Below are 14291 nucleotides of genomic sequence, written 5' to 3' on the forward strand. Positions count from 1 at the left end.
AAAAAAAAAAATCATTTGAGACGAAATCTCTCTGAACTTCGTGTCTAAATTTCAGATCTTGTCTCGCTATATTTTCGATCTCAGGAAGTTAGGGTTTTTGCAAGCTCCAAAATTTCATCTAAAAAAGGTAATCATGGAATTTTCGCTATAAATTTTTCACTATGAAGTTTCAGAAGCTAATAAAAAAACCCATTTGAGAAGAAACCAGTCTGAACCTCGGCTCCAAATTTCAGATCCTGTCTCGCAATATGTTCAGAGATATAATCTAAATAAGTTAGGGTTTTATAGACCCACGAATTACATTCCAAATAGGTCATCTTGGGAAAATTATCATAACTTTGGCTATGAGCATCAGATTGAATTTTCATCAGAAGTTACAGAAAGAGGACGGACTATAGTTTTCTGGGTATCATTTTTAGAACCTAAGGTGGAAACAGTGACCTGTGTCACGTTGTACAAGTTCGCTCTACTGAACCAGTCTATACTCATGTCATCATGGGAGATTTGGCATAACCCTTCATTGGAGAATCCTTGATCAGACTTGCAGGATTAGAAAGAGGACTCAGAGGGCTATTACAGACCGAAATTTTAGAACTTAAAGATCCAAAAGTACAAAGTTACAGTCGTTTCAAGATCGAGCTCCTAAAATCAAGAAAAAGTGAGATGAGGAAGTTTGATGGCAAGGATCCGGTAAATTGGATACTACAGATGGAGAAATATTTTGATCCACATGGTGTACCATAGATACAAAAGGTATGTATTGCATCTAATTATTTAGAACTGAATCAATTTTTATGGTATAAAGGGCTTTGTTCTCGTAAACCACTTGTCACGTGGTCAATTTTCATGGAGGAAATGATAGCACATTATGAGGATACAAAGAGAAACGCCTTCTTTAGCCAACTGATAAATCTCAAACAAAAGGGTTCAATGGCAGAGCACATTGAGGACTTCCAAAAATTGAATATAAGGGTAAATGATATTCCAGAGAAGAAAATGATTGATGTCTACCTAGGGACTTTAAAGGGTAACATTCAACACGAGGTTCGTCTTTGGGAACCTGATTCATTGGAGAAGGCATTCAGGTGGGTAAGAAAAATTGAAAGCGAAATTATGGAACCAAGGAATCCCACCACTCACGACTATAATTATGGAATTGGTTTTTCTCCTAACCTTGTACAACCTACAAGGTTTACACCACAACAATTGGAAGAAAAAAGAGAAAAAGGGCTTTGTTACAATCGTGATAGCAAATACACTAAAGGTCATAAGTGTGCTAAGAAGAAATTATTTTACATATATTATGAAGAGGAGGAAGAAAAGGATCAAGAAGCATCAAAAGAAGAGGATATACACCACGAACCCACCTCAGAGAAGAAATCCGACCATATCTTGTAAAGCATTGGAAAGAATTACCACTCCTCAAACTCTCAAGATAGAAGGACATATCAAGAAGAAAAAGGTTCAAGAAGTGAAATATCACATCGAGAAAGAAGAAATGAATCTGACCATATCTTGTAATGCATTGGCCGGAATTGCCACTCCTCAAACTGTCAATATAGAAGGACATATCAAGAAGAAAAATGTTCAAGAATTGAAAGATCACACGAGCATCAAGAAATGAATTTGACCATATCTTGTAATGCATTGGAATAAATTACCACTCCTCAAACTATCAAGATAAAAGGACATATCAAGAAGAAAAAGGTTATAGTGTTGATTGATTCGGGCAGTACTCATAATTTTATTCATTGTAAGATAGCCAAGGAATTGAATTGCTTCCCATATCTAGCACCAAAGTGTCAAGTGATGGTTGCAAGTGGAGGAACCATAAATTGCTCTGGAAAGTGCCATAATATCAAGCTATCCATGGGAGAATATGTATTGAATAGCCCAATGCTTTCCAGTCCAATGGGTGGTGTTGACGTTTTAAAACGTCCAATGGCTATAATCTTTGGGTACAATAGATTTTAATTATCAAGAACTTTTCTTGAATTTCTTTTGGGAAGGAAAGGAAGTTGAATTGAGGGGTATCGAAGGGAAACCTAGAAAGCTAATCAACTCCAACAGCATGACAAAGCTTCTAAATAAAGAAAAACGAAGCATAATTTCACACTTATGTTCACTAGAGGATCCCACATCGAAGTCATGTATTTCTCCAGATCTCCAAAACGTTTTGTACAATCATTCCAAGGTATTTGAGACTCCCAAAGGCCTCCCACCTATTCGTGAACATGATCATGCTATTCATTTGATTCTAGGAAGTGATCCTCCAAACATCAGGCCTTACAGATATCCACATGCCCAAAGGAGTGGGAACTCATTCAAAAGTTGCAAAAAGATCCCAGTTCAAATAGTATTGCGAGAACTTGACAAGGAAGGAAAAATCATATTGGAACCTGAAGCAGTCACAGAACCGATAAATTGACAACTACGAAATAGATCAATTTCTGAGTATCTCATCAAGTGGAAGAACTTACTCGTTGAAGATTCCACATGGGAGGACAAGAACCTATACAAAAGCATCAAGAACTACTCAAGCGTTGAGGACAACACCTTTTGAAGGAGAGGGGCATGTTAGGTCCCTATACTACTAGTGTAACCCCTTATTGTTATTAGTACAACCCCCTTATTATATTGTTGTGACCATGTAGTCCCCATATTGTTATTATTATGCCCCATAGAAGCCCACTATTGTTATTATTGTGCCCTTACATTATTATTGTTATGTCGGCTTTGATTATATTATGACCCCTTAGACTCCTATATATAGAAAGGAGGTCTCGTCATTTGTATCATCCAAGAATTGTTCATTTGTGTAATGTAAAGGAGTTTTCCCCCTCGAAGAGGCTAAATTCTAAGGCGTTGATCTATCTTTTCTATCTTTTTGTGAGCTGGTTTCATAACAATCTCTTTAATTACAATGTGTATATATTTTGATTTGATTATGGACAAAGTTTTGTATGAAAAATGTTGTTGTAGAGGTTGAGAATGTAGGGTAGAGATTTATATATTGATTTTTTCACATTGAGATGCTTTTTGAATATAGTTATTACTTGAATGGTTATAGAAGTAGTCTTATATGTTTACCAATATTGAGTTATTGTGATTGATATCATTATGTTGAGAGTGGATTTGTTGTAGAGAGGGTTTTGGAATTGTTGAGTGTTGTTTTACTATTCATTTTCAAAGATGCCTTAATGAGTATACTGATTGTAGTAGATACTATGGATTGGTATTTGGTACTTGATAAACTAGAGTTTGATGATACATTTTGTTGATCAGAGACTTATTGCAAAGGTTCTGGGTTTGCTAATTTATTGATCAGAGAGAGGTTATTGGTATTCAGTTATTCAAATGATAATATTGTCGTATGTGGATCCATTTTGAAAATTGGATGAAATGTGGCCTATAGGTTTGTGATTAAGTCAGGTGGATCAATGTGAAATATTTTGAAACATGGTCCACAAAGTTACTGAGGTTTGGAGCCTTCAATGGGGGAGTAGTAGCGTCCTCCTAGTGGTGGCTGGTAAATCTCAGGGAGTATGAGCTTCCTTCCAATCATAGCTGAAGAAACTAGAGGAGGTGGTAGCCTCTAGTAGGTAGGAGCCTCCATACTGATAAGAGTATGTGCTAATGCAAGATGTAAGAATACTTTCTTGCTAATAAGAAGAATACAGAACAACAACAAAGGTGGTTTTCCCCCAAATGGGTTTCCACATAAAATAGGGTGTCCCTATTGTTATGTGTTGATGATGTTTTTCACTCTTATGATTTACATGTTGTTATGTTTAATGATACTGAACGTGCATAGATCTAGTGAATAATATATGACTAATGAGATAATGATTGATGAAGACCCTGAAAGGAATAGTATTCTGAATATAAATTATTTTTGTATTCATTAAAAGAGAGTACACATGCATATTATCTTAAGGAAAGTAACTTATAAAATTTTGAATGCACATTTGAAGATTAATTGAATTGAAATAGTGATTCACCCCACCTCTTAGTATTTCTAACAATTGGTATCAAAGCAGGTCTGTCCAATAAATCCTAACTGCTTGAGAGTAAATCGGGGACGATGGGTAGGAAGTGTAAGAAAAGGAAACATAGAGGAAGAAGTTAGCTCAATTAAACTATGAAAGTGATAACGAATAATCATATGTAGTAGCAATATCTACAATTATCAATCAAGGGTCATAATCAATAGTGGAATACGCCAAGTCAGAAACTATGGATAATAAAGGTATGCTCATACTTAATGATGCTAATTATTAATATTGGAAAGAAAGGATGAATTCTAGGACAATGGCTCTTGGATCTAATGTTTGGAATTTAGTATGTAATGGTTGAACTAAAACTCTTCCATCAGGTCAAGAATTGCAAAAGAATGGTTAGGCATTAAATGCAATCTATGGTAACCTATCTTGATCCAAATTTGAGAAAGTTATGCACTATGAAACTGCAAATGAGTTATGGGATAATTTGTAAGCTATCCATGAAGGAAAGGGAAAACTAGTCTATTCATTGGGTAAACTAACACGTAATCTTGTTTCTGAAACATTGAATGAATTTGAAGGAAATTGTAATCTATCAGAAGATCAGTGTGACCACGAAACAACCTTTACCATATTAGATGGAGTTACTGATTCAGGAGAAGAGGGTTAGAGGAAGTATTTATACTTAGAAGAATCATGTTTTTTTTCTTTGAAAAGGATTGAAAGTCTTGAGATTAAGTTTCATGAACATGAGAACAAGATCCATGATGAATCTATAACTATTGCAATAGTAACATAATAACTTAACAAAATGAAACAATATTGTGAAGGACTTGAAGCAAAGATCATCTCTTTCAAATTTGATCTTGAAATGTCAAACAAAGGAAATGAGGAGCTACTTCAAGTATTTGAATAACAATAAAATGGGCTCAAAGAATAAATTATCGAGTTAAGAACATAGTTGGAAGAGACAAAAATAGAAAAAGAGGGTGACATAAGCATAAATAAGGGTAAATTAGCAAAAAAATACAACCATTTGACATTTCAAGATAGTACAAAGATATTGGATAACATTCTTAATAGTCAAAGGTATCCCTCCATCAAATTAAGCCTTGGTTTTCATGAAACTATAAAGGGATAATCCAACTCAAAAGATTGTGTAGGAAATTTTGAGGATAACAAAGATAATTTTGGAAATCTTCATAAAGAATTAAGAAGTCAACCAAATCAACAACCAAGAAAAGTGAACTTTAAAAGGAAATAATTTTCTCTCAATAATATAAATAATAATCTATTAGGCTCATTTGGGTAATGATATTGAAATTTTTAGATACATTGCAACAGATTGTTTAGACCTCAAGAAAAAAAATTCTCCACGGGAAGACTTCCTAGATACTCAAGTTTCTTTAAAGGGTATTGTTTTACATGCAATTTATTTTGTCATAAAACTATTAATTGTAGAAACATGAAATACAATAATTCCCCACCCCACCCCCCTCTCTGGTTATGTACGGTGTTATACTTGTAATAAATTTGGACATGTTGCAAAAGAATGTAGGACGAAGTCAATGAATTTCAGAAAACAACTAGAACTTATCCAAAGAAAGCAACTAGATAAAAGTCATTTGGATTAAACATAAGAAAATTATGTCACAAATAAGAATGCAAAATTCCAATATACTTCAACAAATTTCCTGTGTGTCTAATGGAACATTAAGTGCTAATGCCTTTTTCCTAAATTCCTGTGTAAACACTTGCACAATCTGTCCTTTACCTTTCCTTAAATGTTTCCAATCCATCACATCCTCTTGCATATATCCTAAAGGATAGAATTTCTTTCTAAGCGCTTTAACAAACTTAGACCATGAAGAGATAGTTTTACTTGTTTGGTTCAAATCCAATTGAGTTTTAATTTCCCACCAAATCAAAGTTGGTCCCCCCATTCTAAGTGTAGCTAACTGAATTTTTACATATTCATCAACAACATTTTGAATTCTACAATACACTTCAAGTTGCTTTATCCAATTATCTAACTTTTCAGGATTCATTTCACCATCATATATTGGCAATTCAAACTTAACATCAAGCTTCAAAAAATGATATTTATTTTTCTTATTTTGTGAGTCTGAATTTGAATTTGAATGATAAGAGAATAAAGAAGAAGAAGAAAAATATGTGTTGTGTGTGAAGCATGATTGTTCAGAGGTCTTTGTTTCAACCGGATGTATACCCTAGGAAGTTTGTACACCCCTCCACGTGGGGGGTGCGGGGGGGACTTGTCCCCCCCGCGGGGGTGCGAGGCGGCCGATCCCCCCCAGCTGGGGGGTCTGGGGGCCAGCGGTCCCCCGACGGGGGCTCGGGGGCAACGCCCCCGAAGCTAAAAACAAATGTAAAATTGCCTTGTAAAAGTATAGTAAGTTCTAGTCAATCTGGGCCGTTCATTAGGCAGATGATCTGACGGCAGAACTTATGTTTAGTTTAGGGTTTTTTTCCCTAGAAGGCAACCCCTCTCTTTGTATGAGGGCATTTTATTTGAGGCTGACATATAGATGTGTATTCTATGTGCGAGAAACTGAGAGGTGAGACTGTGAGAGAAAACAGAGGATATTACAGCAGATTTGCTGTAGGTTGTGTCTCTTCATTTTGCTGGAAAATAGAAAGGAAGGACTGGCTGTTCGGGGTGGACGTAGCCCAAACTGGGTGAACCATGTATATCTGTGTCTCTCTTGTTTTATGCGTTTTCTATGTTTATATTTCTGCAATATTTTATGTGTTCCATTGCTCCGTAATATATAATTTCTAACAACTGGTATCCAAGCCGAAGGTCTATTTCGCTGATAAACTTGCAGGAAAGAAGGGTTCCTGGTTCGAGTGGGAGCAATGGCGGAAGATGGTAAGTTTAGGGTCGAGAAATTTAACGGCCAAAACTTCTCGCTATGGAAGATGCAGATGGAAGATTATCTATATCAGAAAGATCTATACCTACCATTAGGCAGAAAAACAAAGATGCCGACGGGTATGAAAGACGAAGAATGGAACCTTCTCGATAGAAAGGCACTCGGAACAATACGGTTGTGCCTTGCTGCGTCAGTCGCCTTCAACATTTCAAAGGAAACCATGACAGAGGGTTTCATGCAGACGTTGTCGAAACTATATGAAAAACCCTCGGCCTCAAACAAGGTATTTCTTATGAAACGATTATTTAATATGAATAAGTCGGAAGGTGGATCTGTTGCAAACCATTTAAATGATTTTAATACAGTTACAAGTTAGTTAAGTTCTGTAGGGGTAAACTTTGATGATGAAGTTAGAGCTCTGTTATTCTTGTGCTCATTACCAGAAAGTTGGAATGGTTTGGTAATGGCCATTAGTAACTCCGTTTCTGGATCTAGTACTTTAAAGTTTGATGATGTTGTTGGTGGTATCCTTAGGGAGGAAATGCGACGGAAAAGCTCCGGTGAGACATTGGGAAATGCTTTGAGTGCAAAGTCTAGAGGAAGAAAAATGGAAAGAGGAAAGAACTCAGGATATCGCAGTAAATCAAGGAAAGGCAGATCCAAGTCCAGATCGGGGATAGTGTGCTGGAAATGTGGAAAGAAAGGACACTTAAAGAAAGACTGTAGATCTCGAAAGGGAAAAGAAGGAGATGCATAGCAAGAAAACAATCATGAAGCAAATGTGACAGGTGAGGTGTTACAAGATGCTTTGATTCTTTCTTTCGAAAATATTACTGATTCCTGGGTGGTAGATTCAGGGGCCTCATTCCATGCCACACCTGATAAGAAATACTTTCATGACTATGTTCAAGGAGATTTTGGACAAGTTCGTTTGGGTGATGATAAACCCTGTAAAATTGTTGGAATGGGTAAGGTTCTTGTAAAACAACAGAATGGAAACCAATGGCTACTAAAGGAGGTAAGGCATGTTCCAGATCTAAAGAAAAATTTGATTTCAACAGGGCAGCTAGGCGATGAAGGTTGTGTGACAACTTTCACAGATAAAGCTTGGAAGGTAACCAGAGGAGCCCTGGTAATAGCAAAAGGCGAAAAGGTTGGTACATTGTATTTATGCAATGGTATTTCTAATTCTGTTAATGCTTTAACTTCCAAAGGAGCAGATGCAGCATTATGGCATCATAGGCTCGGACATGTGAGTGAAAAGGGGATGAAGATTCTTCACTCAAGGAATTTTTTGCCGGGTTTGAAGAATGTTGATTTGGATATCTGTGAGAATTGCATTTATGGAAAACAGAAGAGAGACAGATTTTTCAAAGTTGGGAAAGAAAAGAAGAGTGAAAAATTAGAGCTTGTGCATACAGATGTATGGGGACCTTCTCAAGTATCATCTCTCGGTGGCTCTCGTTATTATGTTACTTTTATTGATGATGCAACTAGAAAAACTTGGATTTATTGTATTAAGAATAAATCTGATGTATTTAATACTTTCAAGAAATGGAAAGCTTTGGTTGAGATTGAGATAGGAAAGAAATTGAAGTGTCTTAGATCAGACAATGGAGGTGAATATTGTAGCAAAGAGTTTGATAGGTACTGTTCAGAACATGGAATTCGCAGAGAGAAGACAGTTCCAAGAACACCACAAGAAAATGGTGTGTCAGAAAGGATGAACAGAACAATCATGGAGCGTGCAAGGTGCATGAGATTGCATGCAGGATTGCCTTTACAGTTTTTGGCAAATGCTGTAGATACTGCTGTTTATCTAATAAACAGAGGGCCTTCAAGTTCCTTGGATGGTGGTGTTCTGGAGGAAGCATGGACAAGTAAAAAGGTAAACTACTCTTTTTTAAAGCCTTTTGGTTGTGAGGCCTTTGTCCATATTGATAAAGAAAATAGAACAAAGCTTGAGGCAAAGTCAAAGAAATGTACCTTTATTGGATATGGTGTTAATGATTTTGGTTATCGCTTATATGATTACGAAAATCACAAAATCATTAGGAGCAGAGATGTAATATTCAATGAAAAGGTCTTATATAAGAATCAGTTGCAGGAAAAGAAATAGGAAAAAGAAAACAAGGAATACGCAGTTCTTGATGAAATCACTAAAAAGGTAAAGGTGCCTAAAAATAATAATAATCAACAACAACAACCACCACAACAGCAACAGGCACCCCAAACACCTGAAAGTGGTGTTAGAAGATCTACCAGGATAAGTAGACCCCCTGAACGATACTCTCCTTCATTATATTATTTATTGTTGACTGATTCTGGTGAACCCGAATGTTATGAAGAAGCAATGCAGGTTGAAAGCAGGAAGAAGTGGGAGGTAGCCATGGAAGAAGAGATGGACTCCTTAATGCATAACCAGACTTGGGACTTAGTCAGGTTGCCTGCAGGAAAAACTACATTGAAGAATAAATGGGTTTACCGATTGAAGGAAGAAGATGCAGGAAAACAGAGGTACAAAGCTAGACTTGTGGTGAAGGGGGTTGCATAGAAGAAAGGTATTGATTTTGATGAAATATTTTCTCCTGTTGTTAAAATGACTTCAATCAGAACTATTTTAAGTCTTGTAGCAGCTGAAGATTTGCATCTTGAGCAGTTAGATGTAAAGACAGCCTTTCTCCATGGGGATTTGGAGGAAGAGATATATATGTAGCAGCCACAAGGATATGAGGTGAAAGGGAAGGAAAAACTAGTGTGCAGGTTGAAGAAGAGCTTGTATGGCTTAAAACAGGCTCCAAGGCAGTGGTATCTAAAATTTGACAAGTTTATGTCCGAACAAGGTTATACTAGATGTCACTCTGATCATTGTGTTTATTTGAAAAAGCAAAATGATGGCAGCTATATTATATTGTTATTGTATGCAAATGACATGCTTGTTGCAGGATCTAACATGCAGGAAATAAATGTGCTCAAAAGAAAGTTGGCAAATTCATTTGCAATGAAGGATTTGGGAGCTGAAAAACAAATCCTTGGTATGAGAATAACTAGAGAAAGGAAAAATCGTAAATTAACATTGTCTCAGAATGAGTACATACAAAAGGTGTTGAAAAGATTTAACATGCACAATGCAAAACCAGTTAGTACACCTTTTGCTAGCCATTTCAAACTTAGCAAGGAAATGTGCCCAAAGACCCAAGAAGACATGGATTATATGTCTAAAGTTCCATATGCATCAACAATTGGAAGCTTAATGTATGCAATGGTCTACACAAGGCCTGATATTGCACATGCAGTGGGAGTTGTAAGCAGGTACATGAACAATCCAGGAAAGGAACATTGGATGGCAGTGAAATGGATTCTCAGATATTTGAAAGGTACCACAAATCAAGCATTATGATTTGGTGGTGAAAACATTTCTCTACAGGGATACGTTGATGCAGATATGGCAGGTGACAAAGATAGCAGGAGGAGCACTACAGGATATGTATTTACTGTTGGAGGAGCAGCTGTCAGTTGGGTTTCAAAAATCCAAAGTGTTGTTGCACTTTCAACAATAGAAGCAGAGTATGTTGCTGCTACAGAGGCTAGTAAAGAAATGATTTGGTTACAAAGGTTTATGGGTGAATTGGGTAAGGAGCATGATAAGGGCACGTTATACAGTGATAGCCAAAGTGCCATTCATCTTGCAAAGAACTCAGCATTTCATTCCAGGACTAAACACATACAACTCAAGTACCATTTCATACGATCAGTGTTGGAAGATGGAGAGTTGAAGCTGGAAAAGATACACACTAGCCAGAATCCTGCAGATATGCTAACAAAAGTTGTAACCAAGGAGAAACTGAGAATATGCTCAGTTTCAATTGGTCTTCAAGGATGACGATGAAGATGAGAAACAGCCAGGTCCAAAGAGGAGTCATTTTCCAGCAAATGAAGCAGCGGTGGAGTTTCTACAATCATTCTCCAAGTGGGAGATTGTTATGTGTGGAGCATGATTGTTCAGAGGTATTTGTTTCAGCTGGATGTATACCCCAAGAAGTTTGTACACCCCTCCACGCGGGGGGTGTGGGGGGGACTTGTCCCCCCCGCAGGGGTCCGGGGGGGCCGATCCACCCCGGCTGGGGGGTCCGGGGGCCAGCGGTCCCCCGGCAGGGGTCGGGGGCAACGCCCCTGAAGCTAAAAACAAATGTAAAATTGCCTTGCAAAAGTATAGTCATTTCTAGTCAATCTGGGTCGTTCATTAGGCAGATGATCTGACGGCATATATTATGTTTAGTTTAGGGTTTCTTTCCCTAGAAGGCAACCCCTCTCTTTGTATGAGGGCATTGTATTTGAGGCTGACATATAGATGTGTATTCTATGTGCGAGAAAGTGAGAGGTGAGACTGTGAGAGAAAACAGAGGATATTATGACGGATTTGCTGTAGGTTGTGTCTCTTCATTTTGCTGGAAAATAGAAAGGAAGGACTGGCTGTTCGGGGTGGACGTAGCCCAAACTGGGTGAACCACGTATATCTGTGTCTCTCTTGTAGGGAAAATTTTAAGAACCCCCCCTAAATTTATAAATATAATAAATGGGCGAATCTCCATGGTATATAGGAAAAATGGAAGGCGATTTTATCAATAATATAATATGTATATATAATTTTTTGGCGAATCTCTCACCAGGCACGGCGAATATTTTACTCAATTATAAAATCTTGTAAGATCTTGGTGAGTCTTTCACTAAATAATAAAACTTTGTAAAGTCCTAGTGAATCTTAGCATAGGCTACATGCTGGTTTAATTCCCCCATTTAAATAGGCTACATTCCAGGTGAATACCATGGGTCAATACCATGTGCCATTTTGGTGAATACCATGGGTCAATACCATGTGCCATTTTTATTTTTATTAATTCTAATATTAGGGTTAATAATGGTTTTTTGCATGGTATTAATAACAATCTAGTCCATGGTATTTGTCCCATAGTATTTTGGCCATAGGTTTCACCTAAATATAACCCATTTTTTGAGTGTTCGTAAATATAAGGTGACTTATGGAGTAAATATAAAAAAATGTTTTATTTGTTTACCATACCTCTCGTTTATTTATATTTTTATTAATTTACCATACCTCTTTTACAAATATGGTATTTGGCCCATAGGATTCACTTAAATAAAACCTCTTTCTTGAGCCTTCATAAATAGAACGAGGGTTATGGACTAAATATAAAAAGAGGTTTTATTTATTTACGATACATCTAGTTTATTTATATTTTTATTTATTTACCATACCTTTTGAGTAAGTATAAAAATACGTTTTATTTATTTACCATACCTCCACTTTACTTGTATTTTTATTTGTTTACACCCTTACATGTATATAAGGTGACTTATGGAGTAAATATAAAAAATGTTTTATTTATTTACCATACCTCTCATTTATTTATATTTTTATTAATTTACCATACCTCTTTTATAAATATGGTATTTGGCCCATAGGATTCACTTAAATAAAACCTATTCTTGAAAATGGGCGAATGGATTCACTTAAATAAAACCTATTCTTGAAAATGGGCGAATAGAAGGTTGTAAGTCCTAATTTCAAGGGCTAAATTTACCTTTTTTACCCTCTCCCTTAAAATAAGGAGAGCTATTTGAGGTGATTTGTAAAAATATACTATGATGCAAAATATTTGCCCACTAAAAATTTAAAACCCCTTAATTTCGCCAAAGGGCGAACATTCGCCCCTAAAATTATCCTTGCTCTCTTGTTTTATGCGTTTTCTGCGTTTATATTTCTGCAATATTTTATGTGTTCCATTGCTCCGTAATATATAATTTCTAACAATATGGAGGAGAAGGAGGTTCATTACCAGCAACTTTTTCCTTGCCCTTTTTATATTTCGTTCCTTTAGAAGATGAATTTTCATCTCTAGTTTTCTTGTCTTCATAAAGTTCTGCAATCATCCTTTGCATATTAAGGAACATTTGCTGATATTTCTCCTCTCCAACGACCTTTGTTTCAAGAGCTTCCCCTTCATTTGGCTCTCCCATATTCAACTTTTGAGAGACTTTCCACTTTACAATATTTGGATTTATCTTCTCAGGTTTCCCTTCTCCACGTCGCAACCTAGATCTAGTCAACATTCACATTGGCAAATATCCTTCTTATACATGATCAACCTCACTCTGATACCAAAATATGATCCAAAAATAATAGAATTGACTATTTTCTCAATTTCTTCAAATATTAACTAAGGTTTCTTTTTAAGTGAATTAATAAAGAAAATGAATATTTGTGTGCCTTAAAATCAAAAACTTGAAATCTGAAAACAACCATGAAAAAAATAAATAAGAAGAAAACATAACAAATTTGATGATGGAGTTCGTCCCTTTAGGACTACATCTCTAGGTCCATTTCCAATGGGTGTCTGGCGTATTGAAAATGATCAAAAAGTATATTTACATCAAAATTAACCATTATGGAATCTACTCATACGCATCAATGGCTACTGTCAATTGATAGCTCCCGGCGTCAACTTTCCAATGCAACTTTCAGATTACAAAAGGGCCCAATATTGGCAAATTCATACCTCAAAAGGCATATTACAAGAACAAATAACACAAGTTCAGATTCGACTACATACAACTCTCATGCTTTTGGTGTAATGGTAAACTTTTTATAATGCCCACAGGATGTCTTTGGGTCAAACCTGCGGGCCTCCTGAGATTGGTTTTGGCAAAACACAGTGTTATGTTACAACCATATGGTATTACATTGAAATATTTAGCAATACATTGCAAAAAAATGTATTAACATAGTTTATTAAAATGCCGGCCATACCATATATAACAAATGATTTCAACCAATGCCTGACGATGATATAAACCTTGAACTCGTGGCATATCATATATTTTGTATGGTTTTTACAATGAATATAAAACCTGCCACGATATAATCTTTGGCATATAGTTATCATATGGTTGCTCTGTGCTGAGTTTGGTGGAGATTCTGTTAACTATTTGGAGCACCGATTAAATGATCTGTGGGTTTGGTGGGATGCCAAATATGGCAGTCTCCACCGACTCTTCCTCCACATGTCAACAATGCAATTGTTCAAATATAATATTGCACCCATGTTTTAATAAAGTCAATGCATGGTTTGTTGGTAAAGTTTTGTATTGTGATTCCAGTGGTCGTGGGTTCGACCCACAACTTGGAAGTTTAACCTGCGCAGGGTTTGACTTGACTGCCACATGCCCTGTTCTGAGACTACCACTTGGCTTTCTCCGACCTCTTTTTTTTCCCTGTTTGGGAAAAACTTCAGAACGTGTTTTCTACCTCATATGGAGGCCATTTTGAAAACTGAACATACCATCAGAATCAACACTACGATCTCTTCATCTT

The sequence above is a fragment of the Pinus tabuliformis genome, chromosome 1_2 (genome assembly GCF_031772625.1).
Source record: "Pinus tabuliformis cultivar Carrire ecotype Pingquan chromosome 1_2, CPIR1, whole genome shotgun sequence".
NCBI classification, from domain to species: Eukaryota; Viridiplantae; Streptophyta; class Pinopsida; order Pinales; family Pinaceae; genus Pinus; species Pinus tabuliformis.